The sequence below is a fragment of the Moschus berezovskii genome, chromosome 18 (genome assembly GCF_049115385.1).
Source record: "Moschus berezovskii isolate FMDL1 chromosome 18, NW_MosBer_1.0, whole genome shotgun sequence".
NCBI classification, from domain to species: Eukaryota; Metazoa; Chordata; class Mammalia; order Artiodactyla; family Moschidae; genus Moschus; species Moschus berezovskii.
This window is the reverse complement of record NC_142477.1, coordinates 74,816,273-74,824,967: the sequence shown is the minus strand read 5'-3', so window position 1 is coordinate 74,824,967 and position 8,695 is coordinate 74,816,273. Positions and strand designations below refer to the sequence as shown.

At 45.2% G+C, this 8,695-nt stretch overlaps 1 long non-coding RNA gene across 1 annotated transcript; it reads right to left on the bottom strand.

Moving 5' to 3' along the window:
- Positions 1-6,639: 6,639 nt before the first annotated feature.
- Positions 6,640-8,558, bottom strand: LOC148775019 (uncharacterized). The gene is made up of 2 exons (XR_016035217.1): positions 8,322-8,558; positions 6,640-6,849 (listed from the first exon to the last, which is right to left on the bottom strand). It is a non-coding gene; the product is annotated as an uncharacterized LOC148775019 (long non-coding RNA).
- Positions 8,559-8,695: the final 137 nt, after the last annotated feature.

The window sequence follows — 8,695 nt, the reverse complement described above, 5'->3', positions numbered from 1 at the left end:
TAGGGAAGCCTGTTGTGCTGCGGTCCATGGGGTTGCAAACAGTCAGACACAACTGAGTCTCTGAACAACATCTGATTGCAGGGTCAAATCACTGTCAGACCCACTAAATCATAAAACTTGGGAGACACAGCTGTGCTGTGTGCTTAGCCGTTCAGTCCTGTCTGACTCTTTGCGACCCCATGGACTGCAGCCCACCAGGCTCCTCTGTCCATGGGGATTCTCCAGGCAAGAATACTGGAGTGGGTTGTCATGCCTTCCTCCAGGGGATCTTCTCAACCCAGGCATCGAACCCAGGCGACCCGCATCGCAGGCGGATTTTTTAATCATCTGAGCCACCGCACTCCACTGCACAATGAAAGTTAATACATCCAGGATTAGGGTGAAGTGGGTTCAAGGTGCACAAGCAAGTTATTTGAACAGATGGCCCAGACTCTATATCACCTACTTCCATTGCACCAGTGCTTGTAACTATGGCTTCTTGGGAGACTCCCTAAAACCAGTTGACTAAGAGAGAAAACCCTGGGCTGGTTTATAGATGGGTCAGCTCAGCATGTTAGTGCCAGCTGGAAATGGATGGCTGTCACACAACACCCCCCACTCAGAGGTGGCCCTGAAAGACGGTGGGGAGGGAGAATCCCCCCAATGGGCATATCTTTGGATGGTGCGTTTAATCACCCACTGTATGTGGACAAAAAAAGGTCTTGTGCAAGGAAATACAAATACTCACAGGCAGTGACAAAAGGCTGATTACCCAGGAACTGGAAAGAACAAGATTAAAAGATCAGAGACAGAAAGATCTGATAAGAGTTGGTCAGGAAGGACTTTGTGACTCAACAACATTCTTGAAAGGGGGTTACTGCTACTGCTAAGTCACTTCAGTCGTGTCCGACTCTGTGTGACCCCATAGACGGAAGCCCACCAGGCTCCCCCTTCCCTGGGATTCTCCAGACAAGAACACTGGAGTGGGTTGCCATTTCCTTCTCCAATGTGTGAAACTGAAAAGTGAAAGTGAAGTCGCTCAGTCGTGTCCGACCCTTAGCGACCCCACGGACTGCAGCCTACCAGTCTCCTCCATCCATGGGATTTTCTAGGCAAGAGTACTGGAGTGGCTTGCCATTGAAAGGGGGTTAGTTTGTGGATATTATTATTAGTTATTCTAATTATTGTCATATGGTATGCCAGGAAAAAGGAAAAAAAAACGGGAAAAAATAATCATACCTAGGAAACAGATAGAGGACTCAAATATCATGAGCTGCTTTAGGGCAACCTTAGTGTAGTGGCATTAATATTCCTTAGCCCTTCCTTCTCTTCCTTCATTTTAGCCATTAGATTGGGGGTGCACACAAAATTAATTCCCTCCTACAAGGAACTCACATGTAAACACAATGAAACATGGTAATGTTTAATAGTGGCAGTCAATGAAAGAAAAGTCCCTTCTTCTAACGCATGTGAGCCTCAGCTGCTGCAAAATTTCTCCATTGACTGTTTGAGCACATCTTGAAACCCATAGCACATTTTGGTGCTATCATCACCCATACCTGGAACGCTTCTTACATTATCTCTCATTAAACTCTGCCCCTCTCGCCTCTCTAAAAGTGGATGTTTCAAGTAAGGACATAATGAGAGGATGGATTTAAAATATCTGATATGTCTGTTTAGTGCTTTGGCCCATTTTTTGCTTTGGTCATTTATTTTTCTGGAGTTGAGCTGTAGGAGTTGCTTGTATATTTTTGAGATTAATTCTTTGCCAGGTCCTTCATTTGCTATTATTTTCTCCCATTCTGAAGGCTGTCTTTTCACCTTGCTTATAGTTTCCTTTGCTATGCAGAAGCTTTTAATTTTAATTACATCCCATTTGTTTATTTTTGCTTTTATTTTCAACATTCTGGGAGGTGGGTCATGGAGGATAATGCTGTGATTTATGTCGGAGAGTATTTTGCCTTTGTTCTCCTCTAGGAGTTTTATAGTTTCTGGTCTTACATTTAGATCTTTAATCCATTTTGAGTTTATTTTTGTGTGTGGTGTTAGGGAGTGTTCTAGTTTCATTCTTTTACAAGTGGTTGACCACATTTCTCCAAAGAAGACATACAGATGGCTAACATATGAAAAGATGCTCAACATCACTCATCATCAGAGAAATGCAAATCAAAACCACAATGAGGTACCATTTCATGCCAGTCAGAATGGCTGCCATCCAAAAGTCTACAAGCAATAAATGCTGGAGAGGGTGTGGAGAAAAGGGAACACTCTTACACTGTTGGTGGGAATGCAAACTAGTACAGCCACTATGGAGAACAGTGTGGAGATTCCTTAAAAAACTGGAAATAGAACTGCCATATAACCCAGCAATCCCACTCCTGGGCATACACACCGAGGAACAGAATTGAAAGAGACACAGGTACTCCAATGTTCATCGCAGGACTGTTTATAATAGCCAGGACATGGAAGCAACCAAGATGTCCATCTGCGGACAAATGGATAAGAAAGCTGTGGTACATATACACAATGGAGTATTACTCAGCAATTAAAAAGAATACATTTCAATCAGTTCTAATGAGGTGGATGAAACTGGAGCCTATTATACAGAGTGAAGTGAAGTCGCTCAGTCGTGTCCGACTCTTTACGACCCCACAAACTGAATGTAGCCTACCAGGTACCTCCATCTGTGGGATTTTCCAGGCAAGAATACTGGAGTGGGTTGCCATTTCCTTCTCCAGGGGATCTTCCTGACCCAGGGATTGAACCCGGGTCTCATGCATTGTAGGCAGATGCTTTACCGTCTGAGCCACCAGGAAAAATACCAATACAGTATACTAATTCATTTATATGGAATTTAGAAAGGTGGTAACGATAACCCTGTATACAAGACAGCAAAAGAGACACAGATGTATAAAACAGTCTTTTGGACTCTGTGGGAGAGGGCGAGGGTGGGATGATTTGGGAGAATGGCATTGAAACATGTATATTATCATATGTGAAATGAATCGCCAGTCCAGGTTCGATGCATGATACAGGGTGCTCGGGGCTGGTGCACCGGGATGAACCAGAGGGATGATATGGGGAGGGAGGTGGGAGGGGGATTCAAGATGGGGAACGCATGTACACCCGGGGCGGATTCATGTCAATGTATGGCAAAACCAATACAATATTGTAAAGTAATTAGCCTCCAATTAAAACAAATAAATTTAAAAAATAAAAAATAAAACTACTATAAATAAAAAAAATAATGAAATATCGGAATATAGAAAGTTAGAGGGAGAGATGGCAGTTTAGGCTCATTCGTAGATCAGTCTCCAATTTTATATTGCAGTTTTTGCATGGTGTCTTTTTTGATGAAATATAGTTCAACAAAATATATAAATGAAAGCATTTCAGATCTTCATTAAGTTTTCAGATAATGCCAGAGTGACACAGTAAGAAGTAAATGTCTTAGTGCAAAGACAAATTTCTCAAAATCTTTGGGCAGGTAGACTAGGACGGTAGGAGGAAGGTGGGAGAGAGGCAGTGAATGCTGATAAATCAATTGTATGTACCCCTGCTGCTGCTGCTGCACCTCTTCAGTTGTGTCCGACTCTGTGCGACCCCACAGACGGCAGCCCACCAGGCTCCCCCGTCCCTGGGATTCTCCAGGCAAGAACACTGGAGTGGGTCACCATTTCCTTCTTCAATGCATGAAAGTGAAAAGGGAAAGTAAAGTTGCTCAGTCCTTTCCGACTCTTCGCGACCCCATGGACTGCAGCCTACCAGGCTCCTCCGTCCATGGGATTTTCCAGGCAAGAGTACTGGAGTGGGGTGCCATTGCCTTCTCCAGTATGTATCCCTACTCTATGAATTTATAAGAAATCATCTGTTTCATGTCTAACAGGTGAATGTAATAAAGAAATATGTGCTGAGCTAAACAGTCCCACTTCCTACATAGAAAGCATAGTCTCTTGGGCGATGATTATTTGTCCAACAGTGGAGAGGTAAACACACAGACATAGGAAGCAAGCAGAGGTTTCTCTCTCCCTTTCATTAGCTTTGGGTTTTGGAAAAGTTACTTAACCTATTTAATCCTGTTTTCCCATCTGCAAAATGAGAAGAGTTATGAGTTAAATTGTGTCCTCCCAGAACTCACATGTCCAAGCGTTAAGCCCCCAGTACTTCAGAATGGGACCTTGTTTGGGAATATAATTGCTGCAGATTGTAGTAAATTAAAATGTGTGGATCACAATAAACTGTGGAAAATTCTGAAAGAGATGGGAATACCAGACCACCTGACCTGCCTCTTGAGAAACCTGTATGCAGGTCAGGAAGCAACAGTTAGAACTGGACATGGAACAACAGACTGGTTCCAAATAGGAAAAGGAGTACGTCAGGTTGTATATTGTCGCCCTGCTTATTTAACTTATATGCAGAGTACATCATGAGGAACACTGGGCTGGAAGAAGCACAAGCTGGAATCAAGATTGCTGGGAGAAATATCAATAACCTCAGATATGCAGATAACACCACCCTTATGGCAGAAAGTGAAGAGGAACTCAAAAGCCTCTTGATGAAAGTGAAAGAGGAGAGTGAAAAGGTTGGCTTGAAGCTCAACATTCAGAAAACGAAGATCATGGCATCTGGTCCCTTCACTTCATGGGAAATAGATGGGGAAACAGTGGAAACAGTGTCAGACTTTGTTTTCTGGGGCTCCAAAATCACTGCGGATGCTGACTGCAGCCATGAAATTAAAAGACGCTTACTCCTTGGAAGGAAAGTTATGACCAACCTAGATAGTATATTAAAAAGCAGAGACATTACTTTGTCAACAAAGGTCCGTCTAGTCAAGGCTATGGTTTTCCCCGTGGTCATGTATGGATGTGAGAGTTGGACTGTGAAGAAGGCTGATTGCCGAAGAATTGATGCTTTTGAACTGTGGTGCTGGAGAAGACTCTTGAGAGTCCCTTGGACTGCAAGGAGATCCAACCAGTCCATTCTAAAGAAGATCAATCCTGGGTGTTCATTGGAAGGACTGATGCTAAAGCTGAAACTCCAATACTTTGGCCACCTCATGCGAAGAGTTGACTCACTGGAAAAGACTCTGATGCTGGGAGGGATTGGGGGCGGGAGGAGAAGGGGACGACAGAGAATGAGATGGCTGGATGGCATCACCGACTTGATGGACATGAGTCTGAGTGAACTCCGGGAGTTGGTGATGGACAGGGAGGCCTGGCGTGCTATGATTCATGGAGTGGCAAAGAGTCGGACATGACATGAACTGAACTGAACTGAGGTCATACTGGAGTAGGGTGGGTCTCTAATCCAGTACAACCAGTAATCTTATTAAAAGAGAAAATTTGGACATAGAAACAAAGAGAGAATACAAAGGGAGAATATCATGTGAAGATGAAGGCAGAGATCAGAATGATGCTTATAAAACCCAAGGGACCAGCCCTGCCAACACCCTGATCTCAGCCTCCAGAACCTTGAGACACTGAATTTTTCTTTGGAGCACCCAGTCTGTGTTGTATTGTTTAAAGCACTCCTTAGAAACTAATATAGATTAGAATAGTTACAGCCCTGAAGAACTGTAGTGAGATTATATGAGGTGATGCACAGAAAGTGTTTAATATGGTGATTGATAGAAAGTACTTAAAAACTGGTTGCTATTGTTATTGTTTAGAGCAGATTAACAGACTCAACCAACAATAAGTGTATCTTAAGAGATGCAGGTTCCTGGGTAGGGAAGATCCCCAGGAGAAGGGCATGGCAACCCACTCCAGTATTCTTGCCTGGAGAATCCCATGGACAGAGGAGCCTGGCAGGCAACGATCCATAGGGTTGCAAAGAGTCAGGCACAATTAAAGCAATTTAGCATGCACACACGCACTGAGACAGATGTACTCTGAAGTGGCCTCCCCAGTATCCACCCCATGTTCTTTAAAGATATCCATAAGAATATAAATGGGGAATACCTGGTGGCTCAGCAGTAAAGAGTACACCTACAAAGATCCCATGTGCTATGGAGCAACTAAGCCCATGCACCCTATTAAGCCTGTGTTCTAGAACCTGGGACCCAAAACTACCAAGCCCAAGGGCTGCAACGACTGAAGCCCCTGCGCCTAAGAGCCCATTCCTTGCAACAAGAGATGTCACCACAATGAGAAGACCATGCACCTCAACTAGAGTGTCTCCCATTTGCCACAGCTAGAGAAAAGTCAGCACAGTTAGAAAGACCCAGCACAGCCAAAAGTAAACATTTAAAAAAAACCAAGTTGAACAATATATGGATTATATGTGTTAAAATATACCAAACCTCCCCCCCCAACTATGTAATCCTTCCCTCCCCCTCCATATATAGTCTGGAAGTACAGTCACTCAACTACTAAAATAGGAATGGGGATATGAGAAGTGGGGCATTTTAGTTTTTCACTTGCTTAAGTTTAAATACTTCTAATTTATTTAAAAGATAATGAGTATTCATTACATTTGTAAGTCTAAGAAATGCAAAAAGTGTTCTTTTTTAATCAGTTGATTCCATGAGATCATATCTAGACTAAGTGCCTGCAATATTGAGAGAAAATGTCTTTATATAACATGAGCTATGGCTCCCAAATGGTACAGGCTCTGTGCAGAGTTGTATTGAATAATCATGGTCCAGAATGCAGAAAGAAATTACGAAGTGGTTCCAACTTTTATTTGCGCAGGCTTAGAGGACACCATTCTGTAGCTCCTCTCTTGAGACGTCCTCATTCTAAAGGTCTAAATCCTCCTCAGCCACAGGCCTGTCTTCTCTTTTATCAGACTTTGTTTCTTCTCTAGCAATTGCTCACACTCTGCATTTTAAAAGATCCAAGAGCCAGGCTGGTGAAGACTTTTCTTCAACTGGGGGCAGGGACAAGGGGGAGGGGAACAGCTTAGTTCATTCACGTAGTGTAAGCATCGATTTCTCCAAATTTAGAAATGTGCTTCTGTTAGTAATTGGTTTTATGTGCATCATAGTTTATCTCAAGTAGATTGTATTCAGAGAAAAAGAGGGTAGGGAATTACTGCCACTGCTTTTATTCCTTACATCACTTATTACTTGATCTGTTGACATAAAAAAGATAACTAGGGGAATCCTCATCAAGTGTCCAGGGGCTCTGGTTGTGGGAGTGGTGGTCCTCAGTTTGTCAAAGCGTAGTTTGAGATGCTAATATTCAGGCTTACTTCCAAAGAGACTAATTAATACGCATTTCTTACAAGTCTTATGCCTTCTTTACAGGTCAGAGTCTTCTCAGGAATGTTAAAGACAGCCGTGCGCTGCCTCTGACCCTCATACTGAGGGTCTCGTGTATGCACCCTCATATAATCCTGCGAGCGGTTTTAGATGGATGTTAGTATTGAACTTCGGAGAAGGCGATGGCAAGCCACGCCAGTACTCTCGTCTAGAAAAGCCCATGGATGGAGGAGCCTGGTAGGCTGCAGTCCGTGGGGTCGCTAAGGGTCGGACACGACTGAGCGACTTCACTTTCACACATTGGAGAAGGAAATGGCAACCCACTCCAGTGTTCTTGCCTGGAGAATCCCAGGGACGGGGGAGCCTGGTGGGCTTCCGTCTATGGGGTCACACAGAGTCGGACACGACTGAAGTGACTTAGCAGCAGCAGTATTGAACTTAGAGCCAGAGAACCCTGTCAGTAATCTCATTTATTTGGGCACCGGCTGGTTTCCTTGTCTGAGAAGTGGGGATAGTCACATATACCACAGGACCTTACACTGCGCACTCCGACGTGTCCGAGTCTTCGCAACCCTTTGGACTGTAGCTCGCTAGGCTCCTCTATCCCTGGGATTTCCCACAGAAGAACACTAGAATGGGTTTCCATTTCCTACGCTAAGGGATCGTCCTGACCCAGGGATCGAACAGGCGTCTCGAGTTGCAGGCGGATTCTTAACCCTGAGCCTTCGGGAAATAGCAGTTTAAAACCTTCAGTCTGGAGAAATCACCCAGGCTTGGTTCCTGCCCTGCTCATGAGGAATAGGTCGATTTAGTCCCTTTTCGCCTCCAAATGACATAATGAGGAAGGACCTCAACTTCGGGGATCTTCAGAAAGGACAGGACGATTAAAAACATGGTTGAATAAGAGTGACCAGCAGCTACATCTTTTCTCTCCAACAAATAATATTCCATAGTTCACTGTTTGTGGAACCACAAGCTTTAACTTTGGGGAAACAATGAATCCTGAGACCAGGCCTTCAGGCAAGTCAAATAAAAACCCGCAGTGGTTACGCCTGTGTGGAGGCCTGCGAGGCACGAGGGGATGGAGAAAGGGGAATCGAGCCGCTCTCCGACTCACAACCAGCTCGCCCTCCAATACCTCTCGCCCTCCAGTACCGAACACGGCTCAGCGTTGCCGCCGCCATCTTGCTGGGTGGGCTGCGCAGGCTTTTGGCGCAAGGCCGCGCGCCAGAGCGGGAGAGGACGTGGAAGGCTTGAAGGAGGGGATCGCGCGCTACCCGGGAAGCACGCCTGCGCACGGGCCGCAGCTGCTGCGGAGGGGTGGGGCCGGGGTACAAGTGCGCGTGCTCGGTGGGAGCCCGCGGAGTACCTGGAGGAGGTGGGGGGCGAGGTAGAAAGGAGCGAGGTTGAAGAGCGCTTGCGCACGAGAGCGACCGGGAGGGGCGGGTGCTCCGGAGCACGCGCGCGGAAACGGGACTTGAGGAGCTCTCGCGAGATCTTCAGGGTGCTATA